This window comes from Dermacentor silvarum, chromosome 1 (assembly GCF_013339745.2).
Source record: "Dermacentor silvarum isolate Dsil-2018 chromosome 1, BIME_Dsil_1.4, whole genome shotgun sequence".
Taxonomy (NCBI): Eukaryota; Metazoa; Arthropoda; class Arachnida; order Ixodida; family Ixodidae; genus Dermacentor; species Dermacentor silvarum.
The window spans coordinates 15,163,239-15,183,696 of NC_051154.1; the positions used below are offsets into that span (position 1 = coordinate 15,163,239).

The 20,458-nt window shown below is 45.4% G+C and overlaps 1 protein-coding gene across 2 annotated transcripts in view; it reads right to left on the minus strand.

Moving 5' to 3' along the window:
• The window catches only part of LOC119457266 (heat shock 70 kDa protein 12A-like), a 183,366-nt gene extending 165,805 nt beyond the window's left edge, over nucleotides 1–17,561 (minus strand). For both annotated transcript variants that reach the window (XM_049665109.1, XM_049665108.1), the window contains exon 1: nucleotides 17,436–17,561. The gene's annotated coding sequence lies outside the window, so the exon portion shown is untranslated. The remainder of the gene's footprint in view (nucleotides 1–17,435) is intronic.
• Between the last annotated feature and the right edge of the window lie 2,897 nt (nucleotides 17,562–20,458).

Consider the following 20,458-nt stretch of genomic DNA (forward strand, 5'->3'; position numbering starts at 1 on the left):
TACGGTTCGATTTACAATTGTATCTTGCACCGCGTTTCTTAAATCGTTTTTCTTTCTTTTTTTCTTTTTGTCGAATAGCTCGGCTAACGTTAGCTGGGAGATACGGTATGTGAATTTCTTCATGCACTTGAATTCTGTACTATGTAGAGACCTGATGACGACTTTAAACCCATGTACTGTCAATATAATTAGTGAGTAGCTACTTTTTATTTACATATTTACATGCCACCTACTTGTAACGCGCATTAGGCGGCAAGCCGTAATGATGCATACGGCGCAGAGACCCAATCTCGGCATGTTGTAACTTCCGTCACATTTCAAGCAGAAGCCTCGGCCTGCGGGACAGTGTCCTTACAAATTATGTAATTAGGTTTGGTTTCATGGTGATTTTTCAGTTTATAACTTAAAGGTTTTGTATTTCTGCGCGTAGGATATTCCTTGTAAAGTGTTAATGATTACCAGAAATACAATCGAACACCTTTATAACGTAGTGCTTGGGGTCTCAACAATAATTCGCTATACAGGTGACTACGTTGTAAAGGTCGCGCGACGCACAGCTCACAATAGTACCGAGACATAATTACTCCTTCGTTATACAGGTCATTTCGTTGTAGAGGCGTTCGTTGTGAAGACGCTCGACTGTAGTTATAGCTGTGTTCTTAAATGATACTGTGGTATACAGTGATTAAAGTGACATTCAATAGGAATAATAAATTAATCTGGTTTGGTTATGACAGTTCGCAAACACCGAAAAGGCCGATGCTACCGCGTGTGGCAAGAGAGAAAAGAGTAAAAGCGAAACATACATTGTGATGCCACCCGTCCTTTGTGTTTCTTGTAATTTCTACCAACCTCCTCTCACAGTAAGGGTGGCTTTTTTTGTTTTTGCTGTTGTAGAAGGGTAATTTATTAGCACAGCTCGGCTTATTTCTCTTTTTAGTGTCCCTTCAATGACAATAGAGAATGATTTCGGGGCTGCTTGATATAAGTGCTGAAGAAAGCATTGATTTTACACAAATAGTCTTGGAACGACTTGGAACGAATTCTGAGGATGGAACTGGTTTCTGGACATGCGCCATCAAAGTTTCTATAAAAATGCACTGTTGTTCAACTTAGTTTTTGAAGAATACGCTGTTTTATGCTTTGAAGCACAAAAGTGATGGAACGTCAATGCATTTCGTCGGAGACTGAAAATTAATATCTCGAAACTGGTGGAGTCCATTCCAAGTGGATATGCTTTGCCAACTCACCGACTACAATTCGTGGATGGAAATATGTGTCGTACAGTAATTAATGTAACAGTTAATTAGTTTAAATATGTTAATTATTCACTTGGTGATTTTGATTTATCGTAGAAGTAATGGCCACCTCATCGAGTAATTTAGATTAAGGGTTAGATTTGTGCTAACTACATGCCACAGAGAAATAAATAAAAAAATTGATGCAGCTAATAAAAAATATCCTGTATAGTAAATTATGTCGTTTACGTGACAATGAAAGGACGTCACGTAGATGACATCTTTTTATACGCAAGTGAATGATCAGTTGCTGGAATGACACGCTGTGTCTAGAACGCCAAGGTTCTCGCCAATGAGTTGCAGACAGCGAAAGTCCGGATGGCAGCGCAAAACTGCACCTTTGCGGCACTCTTCCGGGGACGCATTACGTGACGTTCTAACCTCTTGCACGGACATCTTTAGTTGCTGATGCAAGAGATTAGACTGATGGGCATTCTGCTGTTCGAAATGTGTTGTTGCCAGTTAGAACACTTCGTGCGCATGATCGTTATGATTGTTTCGAATAAATGTTTAGGCAACAGCGCGGAATTTTCGTCGTTTTAAGCTGCGTTCATTCCCTTCTCAGAGTTCGTACGCATTAGGATCTGTATGTGGCTATTTTTTTTCAGGAAAATAAAACAGAGTAAAGAAAATCGATTTGCTTAAAAACATGCGTTCTGAGTTCATAAAGCCGAATTAGGTAACCAGGGAAAACCAGGGAAAACACGGTGAATGCGGGAGATGGAAATTCAAGACGATGTAAGCAGTGAAATAACAAATGTAACATTTTCCGGTCCCGTTGCCGAACGTGGCTTGTCTGAATTGCGAACTACTCGGTCAGTTACACCCCCGCACCTCATCGTGGACGAGCATATTGAGAACTATATACCTTCGTCAACGGCGATGAAAAGCTTTGACTGCAGCGGTACGAAAATCAGAACGATCAACGGCTGCCATGCAAATAAATGAGATCGGCGCTTGTGGGAGAAATCCACCGCGTCCTGCACCCACCTCGTTTCCCGCGCGCCGTTCGGGTCGTCACGAGACGTCATATTCCGAGTGCCGTGAACGACGCCTGCGTTGGGCGCCTTCGTCGAAAGAAGAGTCCGCTGCCTCGCGGCGCCCCACGCCCCCTTATCGCACGCGCAAACGAGCCGGCCGCCTGCATAGCTCGCACTGTAGGCGCCGCACACATGCAGCGTTGGGGCTGGTCGAGGGTAGCCTGATTTCGGAGACCCGCAACGTCACGGTCGGGACGGTCCGCTCGTCTGTGTGTCTGCTCGGCCGAACCCGCTCACGCACACTCTTTGGCCATTCTGCCACCACCAGCCTGTTTTGTTGGCACTTCTTTTTTCCGCGACGGCCAAGAGGCCAGCAGCCGGCTCGCGTGGCCACGCGACGCGATGTCCACTGAAGCGTGCGGCGCGCTGTTCTCCGCCTCGGCTGCCGCCTCGATCAAACTGCGCGGAAAAAGCACCAAAAGGAGGACCGAACCACATCCAGCGAGCCGCCGTCCTTCTCGAATACCGCGTGCCGAAACTCGGTGGTATCCCCTTGTTTCTCGTTTCGCGGGCAGCTCTTCCACCGCGAGTCAGCCCGTTGTTAAGTGCTCGGTCGGCCCTTCTCTCCCCCACCTTAATGGATTCGGCGGCAACCAGAGCGTTGTTGATGGCGCGCGCTCGTTTTCTTAACGCCGCTCTCATATATCCGCGCTGTTCCGCGCACTTTTCGCTCTCTTTTTTTCCCGTGGACAACATCTGCGGCGCGCTCTAGTCAAGCGACGCCCCGCCACTCGGGCAGCCCGAAGCCTGCGACGCCTTAAGCTCCCGCGGATTCCGCAAGCGCGTGCGACTTTGAGCAAGCACCACTGGTTGCCCAGGTAGCGCGCATTTCTCCGTTTCCACATTGGGCGCTACAATTTGCTGCTGGTGCTCTCTCTCTCTCTCACTTTTTTTTTTTCCTGGCTTTCGCTAGGACAGAACGAAATGCAAGGAGCATTTTTGTTTTCTTTTTGATTTCCTCATCGTCGCGCTAGTTTCCGGGAAACTCGGCGGTGCACAGACTGTCGACAAGCGGACAATTCTCCGTTCCGTGCGTGGGTGCACGCTTGGGAAGTGGCGCAGACGCCGAAATGCGCTCGTAGCGCGCTTTTCTTCGCAAGCAAAATGACGCCACGGCGCGCCACTCGTCGCACACCACTGTGCCTACGCGCTCAATTGGCGCGGGAATATGTCGGCCGTGTGTTCCCGTAAAGAGCGCAAAGCATCTTTTTGTCTGCAGCCGCTGTGCGCCTTTGGGCGATGACGCACCTCAGTATGTCTGCAAGTATTAACCAGTGCTCAAAATAGTAGACAGAAAATGGCTGAAGCCGAAGCGGGAGCGACAATCATGTGTGCCCGAGGCCATTTCTTGACGAAGGGGTGTGGAATTAAAATGAGGAGGGGGGGGGGGAGCTTTGTGGAGAAACGATTGACGACATTTCTTGGCCAAGGATGGCCGTCTTTTACCGCTCTCGTGTTTCCCATATGTCGGCAATATACGATGGAACCTTTACCCCGAGTCAGTTATTCTGTATTGTTAGAGAAAGCCCTCGCCATTACACGCAGGGCTATTATACAGATGGGACACGCGAGGAAACAGCTTGTTGCACCAGCATCTCGCGCGAGATCTCGAAAAAGGGCTCCTTCCAAAAATACGCTCCTCATCGCTCTAATCGCATTACCACTCATTTATTGAACGAATCAAAACTATAGTTCTTTATTATGTCACGATGCTTTTAAAAAGCACACTAGCGCTTTTAAGGCAGTTTTTTATTGTTCTGTGCTCATCTTTCCTGCCCTTATACCCCAACCCACGTGCAGTGTAGCCAACCGGACACTTAATCTGGTTAACCTCTCTGCGTTTCACCTCTTGTTTCTCTCTCTCTATCGAACGACGAGGTCGATCTGCGTGAAATGCTCCATGGCTTCGTGAGCAGGTTCTTAGTTCACCAGTGGGCGTCACCGCGATGACGTTTCTGCCAAATGTTCAAATGATGATAGCGCAGTGTGCCTGCAGGTACATGCAACAAGAAGGACGGATCTGCAGAGGCGGCGATGCTCACTAGGCATCGATCCAGGTCATCGCGTTGCCGTGGATCGTAGCGTGCCGTGCTGTCACCCACCTTGCCTGCATGTGGCCAGGGCGTCTCGCACTGCGGGTTCGATGGGAAAAAAAGTTTGCCGCCCGCGCGTGCTTCTGCGGAGGTCAGCCGCTCTCGAAAACCTGCGCGGGCAGTTCCTGCAGACACGCAGAGACGCGAGCTTCGGCGTGATTAACAGCTCGCGCGGCGCGAAACGAGGAAGCCCGACTCGAGAAGAAGGCCTCGCCCTGGACGACGATCCATTCTGCGTTGGCCTTGACTTCTGCACTGAGCAGCGCTTGGCGAACGATCCAGGGGTAACGTGCGCTAAGTAAGCAGCGCTGTACGTGTGTGTATGCGCGCCTGTTTATAGAGAGGAGCCATTGATATTTCGCTATTGATGGCCGAAGCAATTTTAGATAGCGATTGGCACTTCCTTGCACATACGAAAGCTGATTGTGTTTGCTATATATACGCAGATACTTTAGCGTACTTTAGCAAATTTTCTAAAGTTCCCAAATTTATGGCGGGTTCAGGGGACACATCCAAGTCAGCTTTTGCATCTGTCAAAACTGTATATAGCTCAGAGGAAAATAAGACCACACAGCACGATGTGGGCATCTGATATGAGAAAGTGATATTCACGAAATAAATGCGCCGAAAGCATTATTGTTTCAGGAACTGTGAGACCTTCGTATTGTCCGGCCACAGCGCTTCTTATTATAGGCGAGAGTGAAGTTATCAGTACTCACGCCCCATTCATTTTGCTCGCTTCAGGCTCTCCTCATTTACGGTGAACTGTCTTGCGGTTGGTGTGCATGAGTTCCGTATTGTTTCCCTGAGCAGTAGTCGCCCGTAAGCGTGCATAAATGGCTAATGCGGCAAGCGTGCATACGCCATGGGATAGCAGTCTGCAGCAACATACAAACTCCCTGGGTTTTGGGCTCATCGGGCACCTGGCCTAAAAGAATGTGCGCCAACACTCCTTCTCCCGGTCGATGGTTGCTGGTCGGTGGCTGGCGGTCAGAGGTTGGTGGTCGGAGGTTGGAACAAAAACGCCGACGCAAAGGGCGCTCGCGCGCTCGCGTTGCGGGATGCGTTCGTTCCCGAACGCTATACATGTCATAGCTCTTTGAGACGCACGCGCTGGCCATCTATACTACTGCTTGAGATACAACGGCTCAGTTCTCTACAGAATTACACAATGAAACAACAAACGCTACCTAAATGACCTCACTGCAACAAAAAAGTCACAGGCCTACGCGGCACATGCAGCACAGTCACACCGTAAGCTAGAGGAGCGGCTCAAGAGTAGCTCCAATTTCGGCACCACGCACACCAGGGTCTTCGCGACAAAGTCTCTTCGCCTCGTTTTGACGATGAAGATCTTAACTACCCGCCGGGCGTCGATGGCGGGCTGCGGCTTGTAATGCTCTGTGCACAGCACTCTGCTGAACCCGATGATGCGGGGTTGTAGCCGCGCACGTAGCTCTACGATTCGCTTCTACAGCAGCGCTTCGTACCTTGTGAGAAGGCGCCATAACGTGTACCGAGAGGTATCCAGAATACCTGGCGCACATCTCACATTGGAATCGCGTTGATTGCGCGCCTCGTCTGAATCGCATCTCGTGGTCTGCGCCTGCGCACGCTGCGTTTGCAGGCGCCTTAACTAGATGGCGCCACCATACAGGCGGAGGCTTGGATCGTCTGCGCCTGCTTTAAAGGGCATTTATCCGGTGCCCGATAGCAAACGCTTGCGTGGCTCAGTGGTAGAGTATCTGACTCCCACGTGGCGGGCGCGGGTTCGATCCCGGCGGAAACCAGGTACTTTTTTCCAGCGATAGCAGTTACGTTCGCCGGACGCCATCGGCGGACGCAGTGGCGGCAGCGGACACCATCGCGAACCGAAACGGTTATTGGAATGAGTCCAATATATGTCGTCAAGCGTACCATTTATCTCATAAAGCGAATAGCTGTCTTCAAACGTTCGGGATTTTCGCGTATGTTGACAGTCATCGTTGATGCTTTCTTTCTTTTAGATGGGGCGTCACTCAGATGTCGCTTACAAAGTGCAGGGTACGCGTATCCCAATGCAGGGTAGCCAGCGGGGCTCAATCTGGTTAAGCTCCCTGCCTTTCCTTTATCACTGCTCTCTCTCCTTGAGATGCAGATTTCTCCAATACACCTTGCCTCCTATACGATCAGAGCCCTACAAGAAGGCTCCGTTTTCCGTGTTACCGTAGTTACTTCTCAATTTATGACTGCGATGGAAAATAGGAGATAGAAATGAGCTCGGAAAGGTAGGGAGGTCAACCGGAAGACAAACATCCACTATGCTACCCTAAACTGGAGAAACTGGAGAAACACCCACAAAAAAAAAATGGCGGTGGTATTACAGTCATTAAAAAAACTTTTTAAAGGCACTACATAGGAAGCTCCGTAGTGCATTCATCGCCTCCTTGTGCGCGACCTCATAACATTCCAGCATCGTCTGCTTCGAAAGCGGCCTGTCGTCGATGCGTGCGACAGCCGCAAGTGACTGCCTCTGTGTGCTGCAGTGAGGACAATAGCTGAGAACGTGTTTGGTGGTTGCTCCGTTACCACACTGCAGGTCACAGGAAGCACCCTCGGTCATTCCGATGCAAAAGAGCTCGTAAAAGCTGCTAGAGTCGGCAAAGTCTCGGTTCCGAATAACCAAAACGGGCGGTCGACAGAGGCGATACCTCTGTCGACCACCCGTTTCGGTTATTCAGAGGTTGTAACACAATGTAACACACACCAAGTTTACAGCATGCGTATACCCTTCGGCATTGCCTGGGTCGACCGAGGCAATTCCGAAAGGTATATGCTGTAAACTTGGTGTGTTCTACATGGTGTCACGCGCGTGCAGGCGTAGCTTTGTTGCTGCAACTGTTCTTGACAGCCGGTGGGGTTTTTCATCGGAAGGAGAGGCGAGGGATGATTGGAAGATATGCAGCTTCTTGCAGATATATGGGGAAAGACGGCGAAGCTGTGAGATATAAATTTAATGTGAAGCAATTCAGCTTCAGTGTGTTTAGTAATACCACCGATCGTCAGGTCGCAATTTAGTGGAATGAGGTAACGTCCAAGGGTAGCTGAGTACAAATACCTCGGAGTATGGACCAAAGAGTGAAACGGGCACATAGAAAAACATGAACAAATAATAAATGTGACAGGCAACACAAATGCGGCCATAATAAAACATATAGCGCTATGGCGCTTCAACAAATATGAAATAGCGTTCAAGGCGCGTACGGAAAGGGGGGTAATAGTTTCCGGTCCTGCTATCGTTATCCCGGTGCTGTCTTAAAATCTCAAGTGCAGTCGGGAATACAGAAAAATCAGAGGGCTGCTGGAAGGCTAACTCTAGGGGCTCATCGAAAAACCATAAGTAAAGCAGTGTAGAAAGACATGGGTCTTTCGAAGAGCGTGAGGCCCGGAGCGAAATCTGCTTCAAAAGACGACCGCGGAATGGGAACCAAATTTGATGTGTCGCTATGTTTTTTACTTACTTTTATATAAAAAATATGTTGACTGACCGTAGAGAAAGAGAACCAGGAAACTAACTAGTAAATACCTATTACGCTAATGAGGTGAATAGTGACAGAGAAAAAGGCGTTAAATTTGAAGTCGGATATGCAGAAACAGTAGGGAGATTTATCTGAGCGTTTACAGTCCCTTCCTGTCAGACCGGCATATCCCAACAATTTGCATGAAGCCGCTCATCGGGAACGCTGGTGCGCGTGCGCACAACGCTCATGCGGGTAGCGGAAGGTGCCAAAACCCCGCGCTCGCTCCGCTAGAGAGCCGATTAAGCGGAGTCCGATGGTGCATGCACTTGGCTTATTCTTTGTCGTTTGGCAGCCAAGCTGACTGCGCAAAGCTTGCGTCTCGGGCGCATAGTAAATGTACGAAATCAACGCAGTTCCCTGCAATGCCTCAGCGCGTGAAAGCTGACCGGAGTGGAGCGTAAGCGACGCTCAGCTAAAACTGTTTAGTGCACTAGAAATGGAGAAGAGGGAGACAACTATGCAACAAACTGGGGAGACTCGACGGCTGGAATATTAGTAGCACAAAGGAAGAAAAAACCTGCAATGAATCGAACTTATTATTGTGAATAATGCAGCTCGGTGTATTAAGATATTTGAAGATTTAAATGTAACACAAAATTTTAGGGAACGAGTTTGGTGGCATCTGTCGTCGCACTGCAAAAGAGATGCTCATGTCAACATCAGTATCATTTTTTCCTTCCATTTTTTTTTCATCCCAGAACTTTTGGTCGTAGTTTGTTTTACTTTTCTTACCTTTTTTATAAAATTATTTTGTGTTGTTGCACTGTGCGCCAGTACTTATACCTTCGGTTGCTCCTGGGCACATAAAATAAAGATGCTGCATCAGGCTATATACCTTCCCCAACTCGAATACGCATCGGCGGTACGGAACGGAACTTCCAAATCCCACAGTGATAGACCAGAAAGAGTCCAGAAAAAAGTTCATAGCAATTTACCGCCATCGTTTTTGCGCTGGCAGTGGTCAATCTTGTAGGGCTTGCACTTTACCCTCACTACCGTCCCGTACCTGCCGACGTATTCGCGCAGACCTTCTGTTTTTCCACAAGCTCCTTCACGGAAGCCTGAACTGCGCTTAGCTACTCAATTATGTCGCGCTTCGGATTCCGCAGAAAGTCACAAGGGTGACCGACCATTCTTCGTTCCTGCTTGTCACAGCAAACATTATGCTGTGTGTAGAATTCAAAATCTGTATAATACCTATTTGACTGATCTTGATATTTTTCATCAGTCGATTTCGCCGTTCTGTTCGCAGCTTCGTATTGTCGTGTGCTAGTTTTTCTCGGTATACGTACGTGCTCTCTTTTGCCGTGCGATCTAGTACATTTCAGCTTGCCTGGCGATATGTCTAATGTTTCAGTGGCATTTCTTTTCTCGTACATTTAATGTTCTTGGTGAATTGCATTTTGATGTACATGTATTTTGCATGAATCGTTTCCCCTTTCTATATTCACTTTCCCTTACGTTTGTGCCTTTAGCTGTACAACTCTCTTTTTTAACGCGAGAGCGTCAAGGCCCCGTGTCACAGAAAAACCGGCGTCGTCGTCGGCGTTAACTATCGGCGTCTGGTGGAAATAATCATTCCTAACCACATCATCCCGAATCACCCCGACCACACAGGCCCTCCGCGTGGCGCAAGGCGTTAGTGAACGAAAATTGAATTTCTCAAAGTAAAATCCGTCAGAAACACCGTAAAGTACGACTTAACCACAACCTACAGGCGTGATATCGTCCCATTGTAATTTGAATATACGAGAAAAAAGCCTGATAACCAGCCAGGGATCTTTGAATACTATCGTGTTCCACTCTTAAAGGCGAAGCTTAAGCGTCCTCCAATTCTGATGGTGTTTCGCTGTACTTTAGTTCTAGGCAACATTGAAGGGATTGTTGAAAACCGAGCCTTTCTAAATTTTTGAAACACGCGCGCCTCGGGGCAACAGCAAACAATTAATGAAATAATAAAAAAAGGCCCTAGGGCCTTCACATTTTGATATAAATTGCTCCAGTAATAATGTGTTTTCAGCAATGCATTTGTGTTCAAAAGTGAAGCCAACTTTAAGGGGATCAGTGTAAGCTTAGTTTTTGTAAGCTGGCTTTCCCACGTTGTATATTGCAGAGAAGCCTACTCATAAAGAAAAATGTGATGCGAACGGAGCCCGATAACGCTGTCGCGTTACACTCTTAAGGTGGCGGTCCCACTCCGGTGGCACGAGCCCCCCGTTTTCAGTACTTTTGGAGCAACCGTGGCGGCTCTTCTGCTTAGGATATAAAGTTGTGGTGTAAACTATAAAAAGCTTAATTCTTTATATAATATAAAGAAATTGATTGGTGTGATTTAGAAATAAATGTTCAAGAACAAGCATGAGATACATGGTTTTTGCGAACTGTGTCTCAGTTGTGACCATATTTAGAATAAACTACCGCACTTACTGCATTGCGGCTTGCTCTGTAGCTTTAGGACATATTTATCTAGTTCCTAGACTTAGCAAAATAATTTTGGATTTTTACTTTTTGGGTAATTTGCTTTTGAAAATTGCCAAATATCGCAATCTTCTGTTGTAAACAGCCCGGCAACTACATGCTCAAGGAAGCTAAATTTTAGAAAAAGTAGAGTTCAAGGAATTTGCATTTAGGACGCAAAATTTCATTCATGTAACTTTATTAGTTTTCCTAATAATGCGGCCGAAATTAAGCAATATTTGGAATTCTGGTTTTATTTTTGCACATTTTTGCGGGAAGGTACTAAAGCTACGAAGCTGCGGTTTAAAACTAATAAAAGTACATGAATGAAATTTTGCGTCCTAAATACAATTTCCTTGAACTCTACTTTATCCAAAATTTAGCTTCCTTGAGCATGTAGTTGCCGGGCTGTTTACAACAGAAGATTGCGATATTTGGCAATTTTCAAAAGCAAATTACCCAAAAAGTAAAAATTCAAAATTATTTTGCTACGTCTAGGAACTAGATAAATATGTCCTAAAGCTACAGAGCAAGCCGCAATGCAGTAAGTGCGGTAGTTTATTCTAAATATGGTCACAACTGAGACACAGTTCGCAAAAACCATGTATCTCATGCTTGTTCTTGAACATTTATTTCTAAATCACATTAATCAATTTCCCTATATTATATATAGTTGGAATCTACAAGAAATAAGCTTTTTATGGTATATACCACAACTTTATATCATAAGTAGAGGAGCCGCCACGGTTAGTCCAGAAGTACTGAAAACGGGGGGCTCGTGGCGCCGGAGTGGGACCACCACTTTAAAGACGAAACTTAAGCGTCCTCCATTTTTTTTTCATTGAACTTGCTTACTTATCTTTTGTTCATTTTGGTTTACCTGACCTTTGTCGATAGATTAAAGCTTGTTTTAGCAACTTCTCATGTCCTTTTTTGTGTACCATTGTTATGCACAAATGGCTTTTGTGTACGTGCATCTTTTTATTTTGCCTTTGTATTCTTTTTGTGAAAGACGTACATTATGTTTTTGTTAGATTTCCTGTGCGTCATTATTAAAACGTCATGTTTCTTTCTTTTTCTCGGCACATAATCTAAAGGCTGGATTGATCAAATTATTATTATTCACTCTCACGCATTGTACGTGTTTTTTCGGCGTATTTCTGTTGTGAATTCACCGTGGCGTTTGTAGATTGCAAACTGTTCCTGTTCATAATTGTCGTTTTGTATTTCATGCTTTTTTCCCCCTATATTCGTACTTCTAATCTTTTTTTTTTCTTTTTTTACCGTGCGACAGCACTCCGACCTTAGGGTTATTGGACACGTTAATAAACATGATTGATTACTGTTATTATTATTATTTCTTTTTCTCATGTATTCATTTTGCACCTTGTTGTATGTACACTCTTCTTTTCAAGATTGTTATTTGTATTCATTGTTTTGTTTTACTAATATTCTCTTGCCGTTTTTTATTTGTTCTTTTTTTATGTATGCGTGCGCCAGCACTTAGGTTGTTCCTGGGCACGATAGATAAGTAAATTATTATTATTATTATTATTATTATTATTATTATTATTATTATTATTATTATTATTATTATTATTATTATTATTATTATTATTATTATTATTATTAGTTTACTGTGAAGAGCTCATTGATTCCGAATCAGCATGGATGAGGTCACAGGAATTGGTGACGAGCTAACATCAAAGTGCGTAAGCTCGACCAGAAGCTCCACTCTCATTAATGTCGCAAGTTTCATGACATAGATCTCCGGTACTTTACAGGGGGCTAGTTGATACCATTTACTGTGACCTCAGCAAACCTTTTGATGTAGTCAGCCACTCACTGCTTTTGATCGAGCTTACGCACTTTGATGTTGACTCGCCAATTCTCAATCTCTTGAGTATCTTCTTGATAGATCATGTTATGTTAACGTCAATGCCCAAGCGTCTTCTTTTTACATGGCAACTAGCGACGTCCCTCACGAATCAGTATTCGGACCACTCCTTTTTTCATTTTTTTTATTGATGACGTTCTTTCCGCTATTCGAAATTCTTCGTTCCTTCTATATGCCAATGACATGAAAATGTTTAAGGAAATTCATACTGTTGGTGACTGTCGCATCTTGCAGTCTGACCTGTTTTATTTTTCTAAATGGTGCAAAAATAACAACCTCACCTTGAATGCCGCTAAAACCAAAGTCATGACTATCACACGTAAAACAGTAACCATTTCTTTTTCTTATTCTGTAAATTCTGTACCATTGTGTAAGGTCTCTGAGATCAATGCTCTCGGTGTACTTATTGATACAACCTCACATTTTTCTGCTCACATTAGACGCGTTGAAAAGCGGGGTATGCGCTCTCCTGGCTCTGTTTGCAGACTATTGAGGGAATTTAATTATCCTACACTGTTCCGCAATTTGTACACAACAACCTGTCTTCCTCAACTCGAATACGCATCGGTTGTCTGAAATGGCATTTCTAGATTCAACAGTGACATTATAGATCGGGTCCAGAAAACGTTTCTAAGCATACATCATCACCGCTTTGCCAACACGGAAACTGGACCATGTTCGAGCACTTGGATTTTTGTCATTGCCCTTATTTCTCTGCCGACGTAATCGCGCTGACCTTCTGTGCCTTTTCAAACTCCTTCACAGTATCATGATTCATGCTTCGTATTCCGCGCAAGGTCACCAGAGAACATAGACCTTTCCGCGTTCCTGTCTGTGATCACCAACACTCAACCGTCCACAGAATAGTCTTTAAAACGCTTACTTTCTATATTTTTCATAACTCGCGGTCATTGTTCTTTTCCAAGCTTTGCGTTGCTGTGTCACAGTTTCACATGTTGTTCAACTGCCCTTCTCCTCCTTTTTCTTTTGTATTCACATTGCGCCTTGTTGTATGCACACTCTTCTTTTCAAGGTTGTTATTTTTATTCATTTTTTTTTGCTGATATTCCCCTGCCGTTTTTTTAATGTTTCTTTTTATGGATGCGTGCGCCACCTCTCAGATTTCATGGTTCTTCCTGGGAACGGTAAATTAACATGACTGATTGATTGATCGATTCATTATTATTATTATTATTATTATTATTATTATTATTATTATTATTATTATTATTATTATTATTATTATTATTATTATTATTATTATTGTATTTCTTTTTCTATGTATACGTGCGCCAGCACCTAGACCTCACGGTTGTTCCTGGGCACGATAAATAAATGATTGATTGATTGATTGATTATTAGCACCACAACCACCTAGTTGTAGCTGTTGATAAATCAGGCATAAATAATAACGGGGTGAGACCTGTGTCTGCTGCAGCAAAAATCCGGTGGCGACTCAGCAGATTTTAGTGGAATGCAAAGATCTGTTGGAATCCATTAGAAAACCCAGCCAGAACTGCAGGGAACGTCCACCTTCCAGAAGCATTTGGGTTCAAATCCGGTGGGAGCGCAAACTGGCCAGCGGTGGAGATCAGCGAGAGAGGATTAGAATATTGGTGGGAAAAAAAGCAGATAACAGATTGGAACGGGGATTGCTACATGCATAGGTATACGTTTACAAGGTTCACAGGCAAAATGCTAGGTTACAATAGATATAGGAACACATGATTAGCTGACACCGGCTAGACAACTATTTGTCACCACCCTGGTTCAGAGAGGACGTCATATTAGCGATAATCAGCATTATCATCATCATGCCTGTTAATCGTTCTAATTCCTGGTTATGGTGATCTTTGCGCCTCTTCAACCGAGTTTATTATTATTATTATTATTATTATTATTATTATTATTATTATTATTATTATTATTATTATTATTATTATTATTATTATTATTATTATTATTTCACATCTTCCGCACCATATCGTGCTTGTGCAAACGACAGTGTGCAAACATCAAAAGGACATACGTATGAACTATACGAACTGGCCAAGCGACAAAATATGCCTGTAGGCTGATGGGCCACAAGGTCTATGAATAATTTGTCCCATACCTGGAGAAAATGCACGTGCATGGGGCTGTGATTTAGCGGTTGAGTGACAGTTGCGATATGACATGAGACGATAAACGGCGCGGCGTGTATTTTCGGAAGGTTTTCAGACATGCAGCTTGAGAACGTCGAACCACGAATGCAGATAAATGGATCAAAAATGTGTCACCGCTTCCATAATCAGCTGCATCAAGACCACTGCCAGGCATATCCGATTATTCAAGTTCTGATCCGACTTTTCCATAGCCTCACCTCTCTGACTCACCGCCGACGTCGGACGTGTCTTTCATTTCTATCAACTGTTAATAATCCGTCTCTTAATCTATATTTCAGATAATAGAATCAGCTCGCACTTGTTCTGCAATTGATGGCGCTCTATGTTATTTTGTGTTAGGCGTATCAGGTTGTTCTTGATTTCTCCCTGTGCCGACCTCGGGTTTCTTCTTATTTTTTTTTTACTTGCTGCTGTAACAAATGAATCAAGTGCTTGTGTGACTTAAGTGCTAGAGTGATGGTATGGTAGTCTGTCTCAGCTCGTAAAAATGGAGAAAATGGTTCCCATTGACGGAGTGGTATAAATAAGTAAAGGATGTGCTCAAATGTTCGGAAAACAGTTGACCACTCTAACAAATTTAATGACAGAGGCTGCCTTTATAGCAAGAAAATAATCCTGATATCCGTAGAGGCACCAAACTTCGAGAAAATTTGCACGAGGCGCGAACAATGCTCTCAGGTATAAGTCAGCTGAGGACACGCTCATGAGGGACTCGTGAGGTCCCCATGCAGCGTAGTGGCAGAAAATCTAAGGGTTTGCTTTCATACTTATAGTGCGTGCATAGGTACCTACTTCATGCAACGACTACCTTCAATATAGTAGTTGCATGATGTCCCCACCCATCGTCGCAAAAGACAAGCACCGCTGCTACTCTCTAACCAACTCCCTGTATAGTGTCAAATAATGTAGAAACAACTGTTAGTTAAGTATTAATTATTAGTAAAGAATTTCGTTTAATGTAAAGGGCACAGAAATTTGAAACTCGCAACTATTGTGTGCTATTCCTGTTGAACTCGATTGGCCTGAAAATTTCTGACGTTGCGCAAGGACGTTATCGCTTCGGCTGTTTTGGAGGCGTTTTGCATTTTTTTTCGCTAATGAGTCGCCTTTCTCCTATCAATAAACACCGAGATTAGGCTAACCTGCTCTTGTCCCCCTTTAAGTACAGCGACCACGAGGCCAGAGCACACTGCGACTGGACACGATCGCGAAACGCGAAGCACATGACGGCAAGGCATGAGGCACCCTAGTCGCCTTGTCAGCACACTGTACTTCTTGACCACGTGACGCTCTTCTCCCTTATTCATTAGATTATACTAGGGTACGCAAGTCACTTCAGCCCCAGCAAGACCCCTTCAATTTTCGGGTTATTGCGTCTGCAAGCCACTTGCGTGTCCTAATCAAAAACTATATCTAAATGTATAATCGGCCTCCGAAGAGGCCACGGCAAAACTCTCGTGTCAGGTACGGTATAGGTACTCGGATGTAATCGTGTCTTTGGCAACGACTCCTTTTCATCGAACCTATTCCATCGGTGGCGGACGCATTCTGCAATGCTTCTTGCAAGTTGCTGATGAGGAAAATTAACGCAACAAGAAGACAACCCACATAGGATGGGAAGACTAAGACAAGTGCAGTGCGAGCTGACTGGCCAGGCATGACTCATTTTAAGGGAGCGTATATAGATTCTGCCACATTTAAACGTACATAATAAGAAACATTGAACACTCAAACTTTCTTTGCAGTAGCAGCAGGTGCGACGCAAACGAAAGTTCGTGAGAGTGCACGAAGTTAGACGAGCCGCGCCAAGTCGTGCCACAGTCAACTCGGTGACGTCCCTCTTGTCCTGCTTGCTCAAGACCGGGTTACGAGGCTGGGCGCCCATGTTTTGCTCATTAGTGACGACAGACCGTGTCAGGCGATTGGGTTTTCCGTCACGCGAAACGAGTCTGCGTCACGATCACTCTTACATACTGTCATCACACATTCGTGGCGTTGTCACCGTTTTCGATCTTCGCTTTACAAATCGTCTTCATTAGGCACGGCTTTCACGCTGTTTTCAAAGTGGGACTTATTTTAGTTAGAGGTGTTATAAAACAAATAAAAATAAACGACATTACGCACGAACGTAACAAAACATACAACATCGTGCAAAAATTTACGTTTGAAGTTTTGCCTATTCAAGTCAGGTTCTGACTTTCCGATCTCCAAGTGTATGACATAATTTTGATTCTGCGCTACTACTTGCATGGCAGCATGGACCCCAATACAATGCCATCTAATGGGCGATGTGCTCTTGGGTGAATGAAAAACATTCGCATCGTCTGCCTTCTTACAACGGACAGCGTCGGGCAGCCAACGCGATTAGAACGAAGAGAGACTATTCCGTATTAAACAACTGGCCAATGGACTGTTTTCGTATACTCCAAATTTTCCTAACTAATTAAGAGAAGCCACCTTATATAATGTTACTGTTTTCGTATACCCCAACTTTCCGTAACTAATTACGAGAAGCCACCTTAATAATGTTACGGCAAGGCTTGAAACAACAGCAATAGCACTCCGCGTCGAGGTGTCATCTATACAGGCGTGCAAGACAGTTTCCTGTAAGGCCGAAGTTTTTTTTACTTGTATTACAGCCGAGCTGAAATAGGCGTAGTTTTGCTGCTCACCCTACAGGCGATGTTGAAGTAAGTCCCAGGATAACACAACGATTGCATTGCAATTCTATTCTAAGCAGCCTTTTGTATTGGCTCGTACAGGGTCGCGCGGCGGTTGCCACTAGCGTCAGAGCAGACGTCAGAGCAGACGGGTGATACGAAGTAGAATCGACACAAAATAGTCGTTGTGTTATACTGGTCACGGTTTCCCCGCGAGGAAGCTTAATCTACTACTGGACTAATTTTGACCGAGGTTGTCACTCACCTTCGCGCCGGCCGAACGCCAGCGTAGAGCCAGCGTCGTGGGGTCCAAATGAGGCGTCGTCCCAGGCACGTGGTCTCCGCCACACTTGGGGGCCGGTAGGCGTTGGGTTCTCGCGCGTTGCGCAGCTGCGACCGCTCACTCGGCGCGCTCAGCGCGACGACAGGAATGCGCCAACAGGAGAAACTCGAGGCGAGAGTGGCGCCGAAAACGCGGGCAGCTGCAGAACTGTTTTGCTGCGCTTCCGACGCTGACGGTGAGAAAGTCCAAGGTGGAGGAAAAAAAAAACAGTGAGAGGGAAGTGTGACACCGTTGCCGTCATCACTGCGTACGGCGCGGGCGACGTCGCGTGGAGGATGGTTTATGCCCGCGCTACCGTCTCGAGATTCGGCTGCATGGCTACCATGGAGGACCGCGCTCTGCGAACGCCAGTGGCTCGCAACGGAAGCAATGGCGAAACAAGACTTGCGTAGCATGACATCCCGTATTTGTTTGTCGCTCGTCGCAAGACATGAAAGCGAGATCTCTCGGCATGCCTGGACAATTTTTGTATAGTGAAACTTGGGTGTGAAAAGCCACACTATAAACATATTTCTTATTTAGTTAAGCATCATCGTCATCCTCATAATCATCATAATCTGCCTTTTCTTAGTCCTTCGTCCACTGCAGGACGAAAGCCCCTCCTGTCCTGCGCTAGCTGATCTAGGCCAGGTTGATCTTGGCTGGGATAGCCATTCAGATCCCCTCCACCAGCTGCGATATGTACGTAGAATCTTTACGCCCCTGTACAATAAATCTGACGGGTTGTCTTCTCCTGGACAGTAACGCCATAGCAGTGGGTCATTAACTGCAGCGATTTCAGTCACTCTATGCTTTACAAACTGAGTCAACTTGTTATGGCCCCCCGAATGCAGCTCAGTGTGATCATTGAGGCTGTCCCCATGACGCAGGCGAAATGCGTTGAATCCCACGATGAGTGGATGTATTTTAATAATCTGGCTTCTACTACCGCGGCATCATACTCATGCCTGAGGCCTCGGACGTCGCTTCCGGACTTTACATGTGGTAGATGGCGAAGCGCTGACAGGTGGTGCTGCACTATCCTTTTACGATCACCAAAACGTTCTTTGAAAATTTCTACGGCAGCTGCATAGCAAGACGCCGTACCACTTTCGAGATAGGCGTTTCCCAAGTTCGCGACAAAATGCATTGGTGCTCCAGTAATTTGTGAGCTTCAATACATAAAAAAAAACTTTTAGTAAAAAGTAAGTAGAACAACAATGTAACTTTACGGAAAGTTTGACTGATCTTATCTCAAAATTGACGCTGGTTTCCAAATAAATTCCAAGCGGATGCTCCTTATAGAATAGCTGTCTTGAATTCACGTATTGCAATATGTGCACTCTAAAGTACTTAGTTTAAAAGTTAATTAGTGCAATTGTGTAATTCGTTAAATATACGTATTGATTTACTGTGTAAGTAATGTATACCTCTTCGGGTATTCCAGATCAATTAGTAGATATGGCGTAAGTGCCACAGGCGACTTTAAAAATTCTGTGAATGTTAAAATAAAACACCCGGGTATTATACTGACGTAAGAGCTGTTCGATTGCGTCGCCTTGGTATCGTTAAACCACAACCAGAAAGAATGATCGCTCACGCTAGTTAGTTGTCGCTTGTTCTTATCTATTTTGCTTGATCTGTTTCAATCACTTCAAAATTTCGGCCATGTCAAAACTTCATCCATACCTGCGCGGCAAACTGTTCACGCTTTTCAAGTTACAATCGTGCGCTCTGTTGGTTTGTTAACAAAACTATAGTCCAGCTGCTTTGCGCGTCGAAGCCTGTGATTTTATCTTCAAGTGTTCGGCATTGCCATCATCTACGAAATTTAGAGGAGAACGCATGCATTGCCTTTTGAGTGCTTCTATCGACCAGTTGACGACGAGTTCCTTAAGCGAAAGTGCCTTTACAGTGAGTCTGTATAGCTCTACCTCCCAATAGGTCTGTCGTGTCCTTAGGCAAAAACTCGGGAGGCGCGCGCCGCTTACTTGCAGCGCGCGCCTCCCGAGGTTACTGGGCTACTTGCAGGTTACTTGCAGCCCCAGCAGATGGCGCTCGCCTTCGCACATCCGCGGCATCGGCCATGCGGGAGAAAGAAAAGACAAGAACCAGAAAGCTCGCCTTCGCACATAGCGTTCGCCGCACGCACTTCCCGGTAAAGATAACGGTTGCAAAAGATGCAGTTGCCGGGAAGCGGAAACTGTAGCATTCGAAGCAAGGAGTGGCGTAAGGACACTTTCGTATGTAAAAGAAGAACCCGCCCAAAGAATATTGGAGGCTATGAGGAGCATATGTTCAGGCGTGCGAACGTCTTAGTGAACAATGTACCCCTGCGGCCGATGACCCGATGCCTTCTTGCTTACAGAAAAAAAAAAAAAAAACAGAGCCCTTTCACTATGCGAAGATGGAAGACCAGCGAAGCTGTGGTTTTGTTTAATTATACTTTATTTTTTTTTAAATTTGATCGCTATGTTAAATGGTTGAAAAGACACAACGCATAACTTCGTTGCGTCGCCGCGCGCCGTATGCTGTATGTTCGAGTGACAGTGAGTTTAGGCGACTAGATTCACATCACCTTTCACCATCGGCCACAGCACGTTGAGCCACTGTGCTTTCGGCTTCTCGTCGCTTTCGCATCCATTCGCGCTGCTGAGCGCTCCGGCGCTCCTTGAAGGCGCGCTCTTCCTCTTCGGAGCGGGCGACACGGGCCTTACCCATACCGAGTCCAAGGGGCAATTGATGACGTCGCTAGGGAAATGGTTATGTCAAGAGAGAATGAGACACAGCTATCGGTTGATAGACTATTACGTTTTATCCCTGACATTTCGACACGCACCGTCATAGACTAGCGTTTGGGCAACAGCGTTCATCGCTCCGGTGCATTGTTTTCGTCTCTTTGGGTCCCACGTGTGACAAAGGTAATTCAAGGGCGCGTTGCAAGTCCCCGAGCCCACAAGGGTATG